Source organism: Vicugna pacos, chromosome 1 (genome assembly GCF_048564905.1).
Source record: "Vicugna pacos chromosome 1, VicPac4, whole genome shotgun sequence".
Taxonomy (NCBI): Eukaryota; Metazoa; Chordata; class Mammalia; order Artiodactyla; family Camelidae; genus Vicugna; species Vicugna pacos.
Window position 1 is genome coordinate 95,985,358 of NC_132987.1, and position 19,235 is coordinate 96,004,592.

The following is a 19,235-nucleotide window of genomic DNA, read 5'->3' on the forward strand; positions in this document are numbered from 1 at the left end:
TATTTTGCTCATTACTTTGTGATTTAAATATGAAATATTAACAAATATGTTAAATAAAAATATCATACTTCAAAAGATGTCCAGTGTTGTACCCAGTTACTTGATTACTTGTTAGGTAAGAGAGTAGGTGCTGTGATTTCAGAAAAAAGGAGACGTCACTGTAAGAAGAAAAAGTCTGGAATAGCTTCATGCTGGAACAAGACTTAAGGTTGAGCTTTGAAAGTTGAGCATGTGTTTGATTCAATTATTGATACTGGTATACATTTTTTCCTTGTTACAATAGTATGTGTTTGCCATTTAAGGTGGTCAAAAACTGACAAATTGGGTTAACCCTAGATTAAAAGGAGTTTATGTCATAGAAATATAAACAATGGTAATTGTTGAAATAAAAACCTTCGTTCTCCATACCTGACATTATCTGCAAGTGATGTCGAAACAATGTCTACTAACATCAATGAAAGTAACTATGTTTAAAAGTTTAGAACAAACCTGTGGTGCCCAGAATAACTTGACTTTCTCAATGGCTAAATACAGAAAATGTAAAAAACAAACAAAAGCACAAATACAAACACCTTCATTTTGTTCACCAAAACACCACACGAGATTTCAGTACTTCTCCTTTCCTGACATCTGAGTGGTCTTACAGTGTTAAATTTAACAACTGAGTAAACACAACACTCACAAGCTGATGGATGAGAAGTAGTAATTGTTGAAGCAAAGCTTCCGACAACATGTTTTACAGGGTACAGTATCCAATTTCCTCAAGTGACAGTTTTCAGTATCTTAATCGTGAGAGGATAGTAAATTGTTCACATCATGAGCATTTTTGGCACAAACTTTTAGAAGCAATTTTCAAGAGAGTCATCTAGGATGAATGATACGATACTTAGCGCAGCAGCAGAGAACAGCATTAAACAAGCACCGTGTGCAGAATATGACATGGCATGACCCTAAGTGCAACTTGTGTGCACAGAGAGCAAGAGATGCTTGTGTTACATCACGTAACGTTTTATCCTAGTGATAAGAGAAAAGAACTTCCAGCCACTGAACACTTCGAAATGATAAGGCTGGTACTTACTTAAAAGTTTAACTTCCTGTGACAGGAGTTTTCAAATTACTTTATCACTAATGAAACTGTGCATCATGGGAAAAGTACAGGTGCAGTGTGTTACTATTAAGATGAGTTGTTTTTATCCGCACATGAACGTTCAATTCACTCAACCTGGGGGTCTGCAGTGCTGACCGAGCCACGTTTCATATTCTCTCTAGGAAGTTTATTCCTCTGACTGCTTCAGACTCCAAGGAGAATTTGTTTCAAAGAGTGTAAATTGTGACACATAAACCTATCTTAGCTAGTAAGACATACAATTCAGTGTGGAGGGACTCAATCTTTTCTTTGAGCTAAAAAAAATAAAGTATATTAATACTTGGTCATAGACTAACTCCCTCTTCACTTAACTTCTAGTTCTTCTGTTACACAAAAGTAAACTCTATTTCAATATTACTTTCTATGTAACATAAAATACTTTGATAAATATAGGCATGTGGTAATCTTTAGAAGGACATAATATGGGTGATTAAGAATTAGGGATCTGCAATAGGCACATGAAAAACGCTCAATATCACTAATTATCAGAGAAATGCAAATCAAAACTACAATGAGGTATCACCTCACACCAGTCAGAATGGCCATCATTCAAAAATCCACAAATGACAAATGCTGGAGAGGCTGTGGAGAAAACGGAACCCTCCAACACTGCTGGTGGGAATGCAATCTGGTGCAGCCACTGTGGAAGACAGTATGGAGATTCCTCAAAAGACTAGGAATAGACTTACCATATGACCTAGGAATCCCACTCCTGGGCATATATCCAGAAGGAACCCTATTTCAGGATGACACCTGCACCCCAATGTTCATAGCAGCATTATTTACAATAGCCAAGACATGAAAACAGCCTAAATGTCCATCAGCAGATGACTGGATAAAGAAGAGGTGGTATATTTATACAATGGAATACTACTCAGCCATAAAAACTGACAACATAACACCATTTGCAGCAACATGGATGTTACTGGAGAATGTCATTCTAAGTGAAGTAAGCCAAAAAGAGAAAGAAAAATACCATATGAGATCACTCATATGTGGAATCTGAAACAAAAACAAAAACAAACAAAGCATAAATACAAAACAGAAATAGACTCACAGACATAGAATATAAATTTATGGTTGCCAAGGGGGCGGGGAGGTGGGAAGAGATAGACTGGGATTTCAAAATTGTAGAATAGATAAACAAGATTATACTGTATAGCACAGTACTGTATACAAGGGAACTGTATACAAGATCTTGTGGTAGTTCACAGAGGAAAAAATGTGATGATGAATATATATATGTTCATGTATAACTGAAAAACTGTGCTGTACACTGGAATTTGACACAACATTGTAAAATGTTTATAAATCAATAAAAAATGTTAAAAGTGAAAAAAAAGAATAAGGGATCTGGAGTCATTTAACAGTAAATCCTACGTCTACCAGATGTTATGCTGGTGATTTTTGAGGAAAAATTAATGCTTTTGACTCCCTTATAGAAAGATGGGGAGGTACTAGTAGAAGAAACTTCAAGGAAACTCCCTTGGACAGCTCATATGAGTTACCAAAGAATATCTAGGACGTACTGCATGAGTGTGTAAGGAGCACCTAGAGAAACTCAAGGTGTGAGAGTGTGGCTATCAGCCTGAGGCAACTGGGCAGAGAGGGAACAGAGACACATGATTAGAAAGTAACTGCCCTTCCAACAATGGCAGAGTAAACCATGTAACAGTGTGGCTGTCATGTGTGGGCCAAACACAGACGTCAACCCAGGCTTATTTAAAATAGGATTAAGTCCTAGAGAATTTGCCCAAGTCTGAGCAAAACCCTTGAGAGTAAGAAAGGAAGGAAGACTGGAGACACAGCTAAAGGGTATAAAGCACCTATCCCATAGATGTGCAGTTAGATTCATCCAGAGACTTCTTTTTTTATTTGATGTTACTTATTCATTGAGGTTCTTTTTTTTTTTTTAATAGAAGGATACTCGGTTACAATGTGTCAGTTTCCGGTGTACAGCATAATATCTCAGTAATGTGTGTGTGTATATATATATATATATATATATATATATATATATATATATATATATAATGTGGTTTTCATTAAGGGTTATTACAAAATATTGAATATAGTTCCCTGTGCTATACAGAAGAAATTTGTTTTTTATCTATTTTTATATATAGTGGTTAACATTTGCAAATCTCAAACTCTCAAATTTATTCCTTCCCACCCCTTTTCCCCCAGTAACTGTAAGATTGTTCACTATGTCTGTGAGTCTGTTTCTGTTTTGTAAGATGACTTCATTAGTGTCCTCTTTTTTCTTTCTCTTTTTCTTTTTTTTCTTTTTTAAGATTCCACAAGAGTGATATCATATGGTATTTTTCTTTCTCTTTCTGGCTTACTTCACTTAGAATGGTGATCTCCAGGTCCATACTGCTGCAAATGGCATTATTTTATTCAGCCAGAGACTTCTGAAGAATTCATGACATCACTAAAGACCACAAAGTGGGCTTCAAACATCTACCATTTCCAGACAGCCAAAGCCATCTTAGGACGGTTTCAATTTGGTAAGAACATTCCCTTTCTTCTTTCCAGGTATTTCAACCTGGAGAGATCAGTCACTGCACCAGGTGAATGCGTGGGTATGGGATAAGGGAAGCCAACCACATCTCCAAGAGTCAGGCAGCCTGCCAGCAACTAATACCTAGATGAAAAGAGGATATTGGGAAAGACTCTTGAATAAATACTGAAGTGTTAAATATGTTGGGCCTGCCATTCTACTTTTGGAACCAAGGCTTCATTTTGTGAATAAAATAATCCTAGGATTCTTTATTACCTAAGAAAGACAAAAAAATTATGAGGCCTGCCAGAGTTGTCGTTTACTGGCAGAAGAAAAATGTTTCCCCAACCCAGGAGCAGTGGGAGGCCAAATTATAGTTGCATTTTGATTGCATCACGTAACTTGGACTTGTTCAAATCTATAGTCCTACTAATATTAGTAATATGTTTGCTATGGACAAGTGTTCCTTGCTCTCTCTTTGCCTTTTCTCCCGCCCACATGAGCCTGATATTTTAGCATGGAGGAAATTTGTCCTTCTCCCAGTCCTGCCCGAGTTATTATGGTGAAAATTATTCTCTTCTGAGCTCCAAGAACCTGCCATGATGACTTAAGCCAGCCAGAGAGACCCAGGTTTTTTCTCCAGCCAAATGATGTAATGAGAGACTGTGAAGTATGAAACTGCTGCACTTACCTAACACATTTGAGAGCCCTTAGCTGGATAACAAGGGATATGAGGATAGAGGCCACCAAAGAAGGTAGACATGGTTTGAGCTACTGTGTGGATGTTAAGGTAGCAAGCTCTCTTGACTCTTAAATTGATTTGCTCAGTAAATGTTCTTGTTTAAATTCAGTTTGAGTTATTTTTGTGTCATTTGTAACATAAAATGTCCTGATAAACAATTTATGATTTTTGGTGCTTCTATATATATATATATTTATGAATATATATATATTTTTTCATAACAAATATGTTCTAACATGTTCAAATTTTTTAGCCAAATTACTATGACTTAAATAAGGGCCAAGTTTTACTTTCTACATTCAGAGGTATATGTCTTGAATTACCTATTTCACTGCAAATAACTCCCATTATTAAAAGAGTAATACCTTTTACATATTTTTTAAGAATTAAAACAAGAAACATATTGTGATTTTAGCTTCATCACTGTTCATGCACGAAATCAATTCCCTGAGGAAAAGTGAGGGGAAAAAAAGCAGTAATGCTTATAAAAATTAGAATTTGTCATATGTAAAACTAATTCAAATAAACTTTAAAGAACAAAAAAAAAGTATGTAGATGAAATATATCTATAAAACCATTAAGATTTGAAAGGAGAATTTAATTCTAGCCTCTCCCAAGTCTCTATACTTTATATAATCATTTGGTTTGTCACATTAGCTTCTAGTCATTTTTCTTCCTCATTGCAGATTAACATAATTACTAAATATTTCTTAATTTTTAATGCATTACTTGATATTTAAATTTACTGTTTTCTTAGTCATAATATGCAATAAATGAATATTAATCCTCAGAAATAGTACTGGATTTCTTTTGGTCTTCTTTTCAGACCTATTCCTGACCCTTAGCTTCCCCAGCTTCAAAAAAATAGCACATTTTCTACTTGTCCTGTTATTTGTTTTGTTCTGCTCTGCTTTCTGGATTAAACATTAGTCTGTAGCTTATGGTCCTCGAGGGGTAACTTCTTCCAATTTTATGTCTGAATAAACAATGCTGTATAGAGAATTTTAGCTTTTGTAAGATTAGTTTTTATCTAAACTATATTTCAATGGAAAGATGTGAAAATATACCAACCCCCCACTAGTTTAATGAATCCATAAAAATGGCAATATCCTTCTTCTTAGGCTAGCAAGGTATAAATAACCGTATTTGAGCGAGCATAGTCTTAGGTTATTTACAAGGATTCTTATTTATCAGGAAACTGAAACTCATTCGGACTTGTAAACCAAAATGACCTATACATACTAATATCATTAGCCTAGAAAAATAGTATAGTGAGTTATTTCGCTGTCAGAGCCCATGAACCAGAGAAAGATGAGGTGCACCAGCGTCTGATTAGGAGGTTACTCAAGAAAAGTATTTGTGAAATGGCCTTTGTAGAAAGCAATATAGCTACTTGAACAGAAGGTTTAAAAAAACACTGTTTCAATTTTCAACCTTGTAAATATTTCAAAATTTAGACATGAATATAAATCTAACATAGCTAAATTAAATACAGAGGAACTCTTTGCTCTCCCTCCTTGAAGTCAAACTTACCAATTCTTGGTTAAAAAAATTGCCCTGGTTCATGATTAAAGAATAGACTTATGGAAGCCAGAATTTTAGCTGGTCTGACATTTAGGAGGTGATAAATGATCCTGGAGAGCCTGATATCAATATGGCTTCCTGGGCTCCCAATATTGGGCTGACTCTGACAAGAGACAATCAGGTAGTTCTCACTATTCCTGGGGTTTTTGTGATCTACGTATAGATTCTATAGTTGATGTCATACATTCTAATTTGAAACTTCTAACCAAGAATATTTCAATCAACTGTCATGTGCAATATTCCTCATAAAAATGTTTAGATATTTTATCAAATAATTGGCTGTATACACTTTAATTAATCGGGTCCTGGTTCCTGTTTCTTCTATTATAACATTAAAAAATGAAAGCTTGGTAATAAGAAAAAGCTTAAATCATTAAAAGTAAATTAAATTTAATGTGCCCCATATTGTAACATATGTATCCATGTTGTAGCATGTGACAGGATTTCCTTCCTTTTAAGACCAAATAGTATTCATACTTAATACTATTGAACTATACACTTAAAGTGATTATGATGGTAAATTTTGTGTGATGGATTTTTCATCACAATAAAAACTCATAAAGTAAATGAATTTGTTAAATATAAAAATAAAAAGAAAGTACTTAAAAGTAAAATAGCAAAAATCTGAGTAGAAATTGCTTTTGTCATAAAGAAAATACATAAAAGATAAGTGCACCAAAAAAATACTAAAGCTCATAGATAATTCTTTCAGTATATTCTTAAAGAGCTGCTATGGTGATACAATGAGCTACTATATGCACGTCCTTAGGACAGTGACCGGTCTATTAAAGCTGTCCATCAAAGTCAGATGGTATTATTAGGAGTAGGATTTAGAACTGGAATAGGAGCAGAAGGAGAGAGAAAAAAATTTATATATGGAAAGAATGTCATACCCAAATAAGTAAAAATTTTAAAAGTCATGGTGCTCAGTGCAGAAAAGTATGGTCCTAAACATTGCTGGAAAGATGTAAATTTGCATAAACTTGGAAATTAATTTGATAATGTGTTCTCAAAACCTTTAAGAATTTCCTTGACCCAATAATTCCATTGCAAAGATTCAATTTTAAAGATGTATTGAGATATGTAAGAAAATGTTTATTGCTATTGTATTTGTATTATTAAAAACTTTAGATTACAGAATTATATTCTGTTGGGAATAAAAATCTTTCATTTTTCATATACATTTAATGCAGTCTAGCTGTCAGTCCAAAAAAAAATGGTTAATGATGTTGGTCACATAGTGTATTTAATAATACTATTTCTTAATATGTCAAAACAACTGACATTGTATTAAGTATAATTCAAAATTTAAAAAAAGAAAAAACAAGTAAATGAAATAATGTAACTTTTAAATGTGGGTGACAGAATTATGAAAGATTTATTTTCTAAATGGCTATAGATATTTAACATTTTAACAAGTAACATGAGTTACTCACTTTGATATTAAAAAGACAAATAATTACATAGAAGTACATGGGATTTTTCTAAGTAATTATCCTCTAACAAACTCCAAAACTTAAAAGCTTAGAGCTATTAGAGATATCATCTAATTTTAATCTAAGTAATTATTTAATGAACTTTTGACTTTAATTCTAATAATTTAAAGTTTAAATACCATACTGTGCTATTTCTAGAGGGAAATTATTTTTAAAAAATCCATGACTCACTGATTTTTTTTGTCTTTCTTATGAAATCATTACCATTTTTCAAATTGTATCAGTGTTTTTTGGTAGAATGGCTGGGCACTTTTATATTAATTTATTCAACATTTATTGATTATCTTTGTACCAGATACTCCTCAAAGTGAAGAAGATGATTTAAGGTGAGTCAAGGAAATTCATAAATAAATTGATAAATATGTTGGAAGTGTTATAATGTAGGTATAAAGTACTTTGAGAATCCAGAATAATTATTACATAGCCTAGATTGAGTGAGAAGGGTTGTGAATTTTTAACAGAACTTGACAGATTATGAGGCACACTTTAAAATCTTAGCTGAATATTTTAAGAAAAGTAAGCTTTAAAGAAGAATCCAGGAAGAAGCAAGAACATGAAATTGTATATATTTTAAAAATATATATATGAATTCTGTATGTGTGTACACACATAATATAATGAAATACAATGTCCTTTCCAGTGAATAGTGGGGCCAGTGTGAATAAAACCTAAAGCACGCAGTTGGAAGAGATGATGGACAGATGTTATGGGAACAGGGGGACTTAGAGCAAGTAGCTGCAAATCAGAAGATAATTTTCTTGCATGGTATGCTTAGAAGCCTAGATATTATTCTGTATGCAGATATTACCCAACTATCCAACAAATGCTTTTATTAAAGAAGAATTAGAAAATTTGGTTGATGATGAAAAATTGGAGACATGTGGAGATGAGAAGTGACCAGAAGCACAGATACCGCGTGGGAGACAGCTATGCTAGCTGTGATAAAGTGCATGATATCCTGAGCCAAGCTGTGCTGGTAGGTATAGAACAAAGCGGGTCTTTCTAAGGTACATGGGGCTCCCTCTGACTTTATGTAGGTGGTAAGGGGGATAGAATAAATAAGAATTGTTCTGAAGGTACCTGAACCTATTGTAACAATTGAGTGGATGATTGTGTCTGCAATTTAGAGGAAAAAAATCGATTTTTATGTTATCCAACAAATGAAGAGCAATTTTACAAAAATGTATGGAAATCTTGCTCCAAATAGGTTTGTCAGCAATGTTTAAGACTGTATGCTGAGACCATAGGACTGGGACAGAAACGAGGATGTCAGTAGAGAAAAATGAGTGTTCTACTTAAATCAGTTTCCAGGGTTTTTTTTTTTTTTAAGGTATAGAATATATACTTTTTAAAATATTAAAAGATTTACAGGACCAAACAATGTGCAATTAAACAAAAAATTGCCAACTAATTAAAAATTAATACTCTGAAATGTACCAATAGGAAACAATTTGAATGCATATTCTCAATGTTAATGAAGTGGTTAAATAAAAGATACTTACAGAGAACACAGCTCTATTTTTTCTAGTTACTTACAATATTTTAAATTATGCAGCTAAGTGGAGTTGCCAATAGATTGGCTTAAATTACGTTTATGAACAGATATTGTGTCTAATTAGCAAACCATTATCTTCAAACTGATTCTAAAGCTTTTTAAAATACTTAAAACATATTTTCTGTTATTACTCACATATCCTCCTCACCCACAAAAATATCTCACACAGATTCTTAATTTACTTTGTAAACCTTTTCTTAACACTTAAAAGAGAGAAACATCACTCCAACCCTTATCAAAACTAGCAAAAATCAGATTTTCGAGTTTAGAGGGAAGAGGTGTCATTCTTGTATCTTAACATAATTACTAATGAAATGCAGAGAAAAAAGCATGTATAGTAAGTTTTGTTTCTTCAGGAAAAGTTTGTGTATGGAGTAAATTTAGATCAAGTTTCTAAGGAGATTGCAGTGGTAAATAAATATACCTCCCATGATCTGGGGAAGGGGAGATGGAATTCTATTTTTACCTTCAAGAAAACACAGCAGAAAATGCATCTGCATGTGGAAAAATTCTCACAGAATACCAAGATCTGGAGGAGGATGCAAAAATTAAAGACACCAAGGAATCACAGATTTTGAGCTGCAGCATCTCACAACCCTCTTAAATAGGGCAGTTCTTGAATCCACTACAACAGTTAGGGCAAATGCTACAGTCTTTGCTTTCAGGTCCTCTGGAATCAATGCTCAAAAATAAGATGATGTATATTCACTTTAATTTCAATGAATATGCTTGGCCTCCCAGTGAAGAAAGGAAAATAATTACAAAATGACACCTACAGATAGGTTTAAAATACTGAAAAATGTTAGACTCACCAGGTAAAGATTGAAAAAGAAGAAACAAGAGAGCAGTCATTCCACAAGCACCTACTTATGTGCCAGGCACCATGCAGGTGCTTTGTGTATACTGCAGTATTTACTATGAATAGCAGCTTGTGAGGTTTGCATGATTGTCTTCATTGTACAGAAGACACTGACGTTTAAAGATTAAATACCCCACCCAAGTGACCCAAAAAGTGAAAAATGGAATCTCTATGTCTGTCCTATAAAATCTGTCAGTTGTTCTCCACTACTTGCTGCAAACACTACCTTTTACATGTTGCCTTTGCTTGTTTAATTTCAAAATCTCTTTCTACATAAAAAGATTAGTCATTATATTGATATCCTTGATTTGTTGTGATTCATGGTGTACCATACATAATTTTTATTAGAAATCTTATTTGAGATTCTATTTGAAATTACAAGAATCTTTTAGCGCACAAAATTTCTTAGGACAGAACGGTTGTGTAAGTAGGAGTGAACTAGATACATAATTAACAAGGAACATTATCCATCATCCATTTCCCACCTTTTAGTTCACATATCTTGAAATAGTCTTTACCTCAGTTACTTTATACTCAGCGTGAAATTATTCAATTGCTTTGAAAACATCAAAGAAATAAAGGATTGCTCCCAATCTGCAACTTAAAACTGTGTCCCCTGATCAGTAAGGAAAGGTCAAAGGGGCTAATGCATTCACAAAGTACAGGAAAGGGCATTGTGAAGGGGATAGACTTAATCCTCAGAGCCAGATAATCATTAGCAGTGGTGATGGATAAAGTCGAATAGGCAGTAGCTACTGGTCAGTTCTACATTTATTCAGATTCATAAATGAAAGTAAGGAGTAATCAGGCTCTGAGCTGGTAACTGGAACGAAGGATGAAATGCCTAATCTCATAAACTCTGACAATAATGGTGAAATCACATACTGCCTTTACATTATATAATTCTAATTTTAATGCTGTAGTATTATCATTTAGTATTAGCAGTTCCTATGAAGCAAAATCTAGATAAAATGTTTTCATCTAGAAATTATGTATACTTTGATTCAACAAATATTTATTGAGTTCATTCTGTGGACATGTGAAGTTTAAAATAACATCTGTACTAACTTAACTTTAAACAAGTCTACCTATTGTATGCAAAGTCTAGTTTTGCTATTTCTTGTCACAATATACAAATGCAACACCCACATCTCTAAAGTCTGCTGATCTATTAAAACTATGTCATCAATATTATAACTTAAAATTGTAAACTACAATTTAAAAAATAGCATTGTGACAAATTCTCTTTGAAGTTCTGTGAAAGATAGCATACATTTTTTGCTCCTTTTCAATATCAAAATTTTGTATTAGTTAATATATTATTCAGTATACACTTCTAAATAAATTGGATTTCAAGCTGACATTGCTTAGTAAAAAAGTAACAAATACAGTTTCTTCTATTTCAAAAATACATATCTATTTCACATAAAAGATTTTTTTAAAAAATGAATGTATATCCTACTGTATAATGCAATTACCTTAAGCTTGAATTGTATAAATAGTCAATAAATCTTCCCCTTCAGACAATGTATAAATATTTAATAACATAAAGATGGTCAATAATTTAAATTTAAAGAGATTTGTACATTGATCTTGCAGATAAAATGCTATTAAGCCAAACTATTTCCCACAGGTCCAGTTTTCTCTATGACCTTATATGTTATATATTCAGATATTATATTTACAATGATAACTAAGGAACCACTCTTGTAGGTGAAGCAAATTAACTGAATGCTATAGATGACTTCTCATGAAACATTGATGAGAACATACTTACTGCTACCTGAGGTTAAACCCTGCCTTGGGCAAAGATCATGAAATAAGTCCAGGTAATCAGTGTCCCTCTACCACGTTCCTACAGTGCTTCTGACCTACCTTTGTGACCCTTGTTTTCATCCCCTCTTGGTGGCAGAGCTCTCTATTACTACATTTTGGGTACACAGTGCCCAACCAGGGGAACCTTCTTTAGGCAATGTTTCATGCTTCAAGCTTAACTGCTCTCTCCTATGTCAAAATACGCTATGTTAGATATAAGTTGTCAGATGGACTGCAAGTCGATAACTAAATAATAATAATAATAATAACAACAACAACAACAACAATAATAATAATAATAAATAAAGTCACTAAATGATTGTAAAATAGGATTTCCTCCTCTGAGGGTTGATATGGTCTAGCTGAAAACCCTTTTTAGAATGCAAGAAATTACTCAAGTGACAGTATGAAAATATCTTCATGAAAGTCAGTCTTTTCCTATGCCTCTAGATCATAAGATCTGTCTGTTCAAAATTATCTCAATTCATATTTGCAAAACTTTGGTATTATATTTAAACCCTAGTTGTCTTGACAGTGAAACAATGAGACTATATAATGAGATTCAGAAGTTGTATCATTAAATATATATCTATGTACTCTCATAAATTCTTAAAATCTGGCTTCCAAATTAGGAATAAGATAGAATTCTCAGTTTTTGATTTTTTTTAAAGATTTTTACTTAGTTTTATTGAGATATAATTTCCATATAATATTGTATTAGCATAGTGTGTGCAACATAATGATTTGATATATGTATTTATCTTGGAATTATTACCACAGTAAGTTTAGTTAACATCCATCACCTCATATAGTTACAATATTTTTTGTGTTGAGAACTTTTAAGATCTACTCTATTGGCAACTTTCAAATATACAATACAGTATTGCTAGCAATAGTTACTATGTTGTATATTATTTCCCAGAACTTATTTATTTTATAACTGGATCTTGGTTATTTTTAACCATTTTTTTAAGTGGTTGGTATTAAGTGGTATACAATGAACATAATACAGGGAACCATAGTGGTTTTATAAACTAAATTACAATATAATGGGAATTGAAGTTTCAATTCCATAGAAACAACATTGCTAAGACAGTATTTTATAGTATTTGAAAATGCATTCTTTTTATCATTAATATCTAGTAACATAGGGTGTGGGTAACACCCTGAAAATATAATTTACAGATACCAATGTTATAAATTCCTTACTATTTTTCTACATTTGATGTTAGGGAACTACATGATTACATTTCTCATAATAACTATAATTACATCCCATATTTCTTATTATTCTTGATAGAGAAATAATATTGAGACCAAATTGGATTTTTTCCAATCAATAAAATGGGATATTTTGTTGCCTCTAGGAAAACAAACCAGTGATTGTATAGATTTTAAATAGCATTGATTTGAAAATTAGAAATCATTGCATCAAATAGACCTTTTGTATAATCCTGTTCTTAAAAACTTAGAAACTAAGGTGTTAAACATTTCCCTTTGCTGTTGAGACAGTACACTATTCCATAGTATATGCCCTCAATCTTCACTTGTCAAGATAAGGATAATCAATCTCAATTCCCCATAAAATGTAATTTCCATTAGAGACAAGCAATAAACACTACCAATTTCTTGGTAGCATTGGACTTCTACAAAATAATCCCCTGTAAAAGAGACCAGGGGAAAAATACTTTATTTTACCTCTGAGATACTGGTATGTGGATGCAGAAAAGTCAATTCATCTTCTTATCTTCCCGAGATGCTTATAATTAATGTTTCTTTAGTTTTTTTTTTCTTTAAGGCTAAAATAGAAATCAGTAAAACCAGTGGTTGCTAAGGAAAAGAACAGTAGCATCCACAAAGAGAGACTATTTCACATTGAAACTGCGTTCCATGTAATCTGGCATGCATCCTAACATCCCCAGCAAGGGTGACTGTCAATTAGCTCAACACCCAGTCTTTAATATTTTATTTCGTAAGATACTCTATGTGAAATAAAAGTTATGATCATCATCCTCAGGGAGCTTATATCTTATGACAGTGTAGAAAACACTACAATTCAAGGCAATATTTTTTATTCCTTTTTTCCAAAACATCCAACAACCGAGATGTATTTCTAAAAAAAATTCAAATGCTACTAACATAGTCAGCTGGATATACATGAATGCTCACTGCGAGTATTGCTGGAGACTTTTCTAAAACTTAAGTCTGGTTATCACTTCCTTGTTGCAATCTTTCAGAGGTTCTGCATTGTTTTCAGGATAAGTTTCAGAGGCTGTCATTAAATGACCTTCTCTTAAACATTCATTTAATTTTAACATAATTCTAATTCCAGTGTCCTCTTTTCCTTTATTCAGGATCTGTGGCCATGTTACTCTGCCTTATCTCTCTGTCTTCTCTTCCCAAAAGTGTTCTTTTGCCTTATGAACTTGCATGTATCTTGCAGAACTCATCTTTAATGCGTCCTCCCCCTACAAAGTGTTCTCAATCTCCCGCAGACCTCCACCAATGATTGATTTGTCTCTTCCAAAATCCCTCCACTGTACATTTTATATTGTGCCAGTTATATTGTAGTGGCTTGTTAGTTGACAGGCTTTTCACTAGCTTGTGAATTCCTTGATCACAAAATTATATTTTAATCATTATCATATGACCCAATGTCTAGCATGATATTTTTGAGTATTTGCATGCAATAAGTGTGTACATAACTGAAGGAAAGTTTGGAAAAACTTTATAGATGTGCCGGAAAATGCACTAACAACAAACAATTAAAACATTGTGTCAGATATTGACATTGGTATTATTTAATAGAGATTTTAAAGGTGATGATTTATCTTATAGGTTATTTTCATTGTTTTGATTTCTAACTATTTGTTTCAATGTTCTCATTTAAGATGAATTCCATTGTTATCAAAATAGCAACATTTTTGTAAAAATGTGTAATTTTAAAGCAAATTGATGCCAACACATAGATAAAAATACTTCCCTAAATAGAATAAATGTATGTAATGTATACCTTATATATTACTGTAAGTCTTTAATTATTTTTACATTAGTCTAGTATTCATCACTAACATTATAAAGAGCCAACAAAAGGCAAGATTATTTATCTCAAATCAATTAACATTGAATATTATAGAAATAGTGAAAAGCAAAAAGGTCTCAGATTTGTGATGTAAAATATATTACAAAATGCTTTGGAAACAAATGAATTAGAGTTGCTGAGTTCCCATAGAACAATATTCAGAGTTTAATTATTACATCTTACAATGTTCTGTTGAAGTTATTCATTTAGGTATTTCTTTTCTCCATTAGGCATACACCTTTAAATGTACTAAACCTTGTATTTTTTTCATTCTTGTCTATTTCTAGAACAATATCTTGTGAAAAATGGGTCCTCACATAGTATTAATAATATTATCAAAATTATATTTTATTAGTAGCATCATATAAAAAATATAAGAAAAAATGTTGATTAAATTGGGACAATAAAATATTCATATTATAAGAAGGAACTCTGATATCAAAAACTTAAATAAGCTCACTCCAACAGGTTGCATGACTTAATATTTATATTTTTCAAATTCATGAAGTATTTCAAATGTTAGCTGAAGAAAATGTATTCTGAAAAATTGTATACATTTAAGTTACTTTTAAACCTTTTAAACTTAGATAACTTTATTCCCTTTTGGTAATTTTCATATTAATTAAGGATGCTCTTTCCCAATTTGTAGTATTCAATTTCAATCCAAAAAGTATTTTAAGAGTAAAGCAATAACTTTTTAAAAAGATCATCCAAATCAAATTCTATTAATTCAAAATTAAAGCATAACTTTTCAGATACCTTGTTAATAATTTTATAATAAACTTTAATTTTAGTAACAGAACTACTACTGAAAAGACTTATCAGAAGTAAGAAATGTATTTTAGTGAATTATTCTTGTAGTGCTGTGGCAAAGAAAAGAATGCAACACAAGCACACATATACACGTATATATTAATATAGTTGTACAATATTTATAATAATATAATATAATAGTATCAGATATGTACAGATGACAGGTGACAGGTGTGTGTGTGGGTGTGTATGTGAGTGTAAGAGAGAGAGGGCGGTGCCAAATAACCAGTTTTCACATAACTAAAATATAAAGCTTAAGAATGGCTTTTCCCTATAATTGGCTAAAAGATGTTAAAAAATTCTTCCTTTTAGTTCAGGATTTTTAGATGTTTTAACAACATAAAATTTCTATGCATCTACAAAAAAATTCTACTTTAAAAAGTGACTTAGAAAATAAAAAAAGTAAAAGAAGAAAAAAAGAAGGCTCTCTATCTTATTTCCGCAGTCTAAAATGCAGTCTGGCTTATTTTCTGCATTAGAATGAACACCTCCTAGTTTATTTAAGAGGGGAACACACATTTCTTATATCCTCTTGGCAAATTTCAGGAGATAAGCTCTTAATATCATGGCATATGATCTGTGGTGTTTCCTTCAGGGGAACTTACTCTCACAGGACAACAAACCTGTCTTAAAGATAACTTTATGTATCAGAGCTAACATTTCTTCAAAGAGCCGTAAAGCTTAGAAGATGAGAGAAAATGAAGATCTTCTTTTGAAGACCCTCTTGAGTATTCGTGTGAAGGGATTTAAGTGTACTTTGCTAATCAATAAATGTAACCCAAGACTTTTCAAAGAGCTCGTTTATATACTACCAAATTATCACTATAACTTTCTGTGTTTTTCTCCTCTACATATTCAAATAATTACTGATATTTTGAGATTCCACAAGACAGTTTTTTGGTTCATTAAAAAGATGCTAAGTCAAAAGTAAAAAGTTGTCTAAGGGAATTAATTAAATCAATTTAACAAACCTTCTTTATATTATTGCCTATTTTATTTACATCTCCTTTATTCAGTTTCTGAGTCTCTCTCTCTCTTCCTTCTCCCCTCCCTCCCTCCTTCTACTCACAATTTAGATGGAATTTATTTTCAGTGAAATTCATACAATAATGTGTGATTTCTCCCCCATAATAGTATCTCATTGTTTGAATTCAAAATCTACTCACCACACCTCTGAAGTTGACCCCAGGCGTGGCTCCAACATGCAACACTTTATAATCTTTCATTAAGTAGATATGTTTTTTTTCTAAAGAAAGCATACTAGTATTTATTGAATATCTTCAATGCCAGGCTTTATTGTCTTCATTATTGTCATCTTCATAATCATCATAATCAACCACCATTCCTTCAGCACCTCCCATGGTTCCAGCCCTGTGTTTTGTTTCGCAAGTGGTATAAATGCTGATTTATTCGACTCACAAAGAAATTGTAAGAAACAATGATATGACTTGAATTCTACTGGTGGGGAGAATGAAAGTATCAAAGATATTAACTAATCTAATTAATAACGTCCAAAATTAAGTGATGGGTTAATATTTGAATATGGATTTGTATGTCTTCAAAATTCATATTTCCCACTATTTCATTCTGAAACAAAATATTAGAAGGTCTATTTAAAAATATATTTTCAAAATGTTTTCATTTATTGTCTATTAATTCAAACATTATACTTTACCAGTGATTCATTTCTAACCCACATACACCATGATACTTCAGGAAGGAAAAAAAGATTTCCTTTCCTTGCATTCCCAAAGCAATATCATCTATGCATGAGTTCTAAAAGTTGATAAAATATCAACTTACACTATTTTTCTAGTATCCTGAATGACGCAGTAGGACTGGAACATCATAGTATGTAAATGTGACCTCGCATAGACTTGCTAACATGTTACTAGGGGACCTCTTGAGTGCTAGCATGAACTTTTTCCCATAGAAGAAACCAAGTAACTCCGGGCCCCTCTGAACTTGCTCTGTTGGCCTGTGTTGATAACTCACTTTGGTTAAGTCTCAGTAGAGAAATTGGGAAGCACTGGAGAGCTGCAAACACCTATTTAACTGTATGTCTCAGAACTTCCCTAGCTCACGTTTAGATAACCAACTCAATTTTAAATATTTCAGAGCATGGACCATATGGTTTTTATCTTTCTTTTCTTCCTCCTTCTTTCTTTCTTTTCTTTTTTTATTTCTGACTTTGGCTTTTTTTCTTTCTTCTACTTATTTTCAATGTCGTCTCTTTATCTCACCCATCTGCTCTCCTCCTAGCCAAGCTCAATACATATACTAGTATAAAACTTAGCACACAGCATTTATTTCTTGACGGATTTGTTGAATTCAACGTAAGTAGCAGGAGAGCTGACTAAAGTTGATTGTTGGTCCATTTTACAATGGACCGTTTTGATGTATGCTAATCAATAAGCCAAATTGGGTTTCAGATTAAGTGTCCAAATTTAACCCATTCAGAACTTTAAAACATGACCTATACATTATTCAACATGTAATATGGTCTAGTGATTATTTATTGAAAGTGGGGAAATGAATGAAGAAATGAATGTCTTGAATCTTGATTATTTAACAATGTATTATTTTTCACTGTACCTGCAATGTATATATGCACAATGCTGATTTTAAAAGTAAAACTCCTTGTCTGTACTACAGCCATCAATATTAAATAGTCTGTTTCAGTGACTGTTGAGCCAGAAAAGGGGAAGTGCATATATTTACCTTAATGAGAGGAGAGGATGGGGAAGACACTGCTGAGTATAATAGAAAAGAATAAGCAAAAAAATGTAAGAAACTGTAAGAAATGTATTTGCCTTCTTGTGGAAAAGTATAGGAGGAAATAAATTCAAAATATCAGATAAGCATTGAGAATGGGTTTACCATTTGATATATTTCTAATTTGCTAATTACACATTAAATAGTCTTTGGTAGGAGAATAACATAAAGATGACAACGTCTGTAATGAAAGATTAGTTCCACAAAAGTAAAAACAGGAAGATTGAAATGAAAAAAAATTGAAAGCAGTGTTACCTGTCAGTAAGCTATGGGAATCCATCCACTGGTGATGATGAGATTCTGACATAGAACTGACTATATATAATGAAAGACATGAGTGAACCCAAAGCTAGTTTGACAGCATTGTCAAACTTAATTTGTTTTGTACTCCTTTTTTCATATTCTTCCTTTTTCTTATCTCTTCTGACATAATAACCTTTGTTTCTGTAATAGTTAAGTTGCAAGAAGAGAGAATAATATATTATTTCTCATAGCACATGTACGTTCAAAGGTGGTACTTACACTGGATTTTTCTTCCATGAATTATTTAGAGAATAGAAAAATTCATGCCATTACAGATGATTTAAATCATTCTGTTAAGATGGTGGAAATGTTTAAGATCGAAATCTGCATTCTCTGAATATATTTCAGATAACTACAGCCCTATAGAAGCTCTGTCTTCTCTGTTTCTTAAAGGTTTTCCTCACATGATGGATCAATAAAGATGTCCTTAGACATTCCTATCAATGTATGACGTGATTGTGATGAAAACTCCCTATTGCTGATATGGTGCCAGCAGAACTCTCAACAGGCTAAGGATGCAAAAAGAAGCCAGTGCTGGCAAAGATTAGCATAAAAAGACCG

The 19,235-nt window shown here is 32.4% G+C and overlaps 1 long non-coding RNA gene across 5 annotated transcripts in view; it reads right to left on the reverse strand.

Moving 5' to 3' along the window:
• LOC140699352 (uncharacterized) overlaps positions 1–6,051 on the reverse strand; it is a 47,126-nt gene extending 41,075 nt beyond the window's left edge. For all 5 annotated transcript variants that reach the window (XR_012077512.1, XR_012077502.1, XR_012077478.1 and 2 more), the window contains exon 1: positions 5,926–6,051. This is a non-coding gene — a long non-coding RNA (uncharacterized lncRNA). The remainder of the gene's footprint in view (positions 1–5,925) is intronic.
• Positions 6,052–19,235: the final 13,184 nt, after the last annotated feature.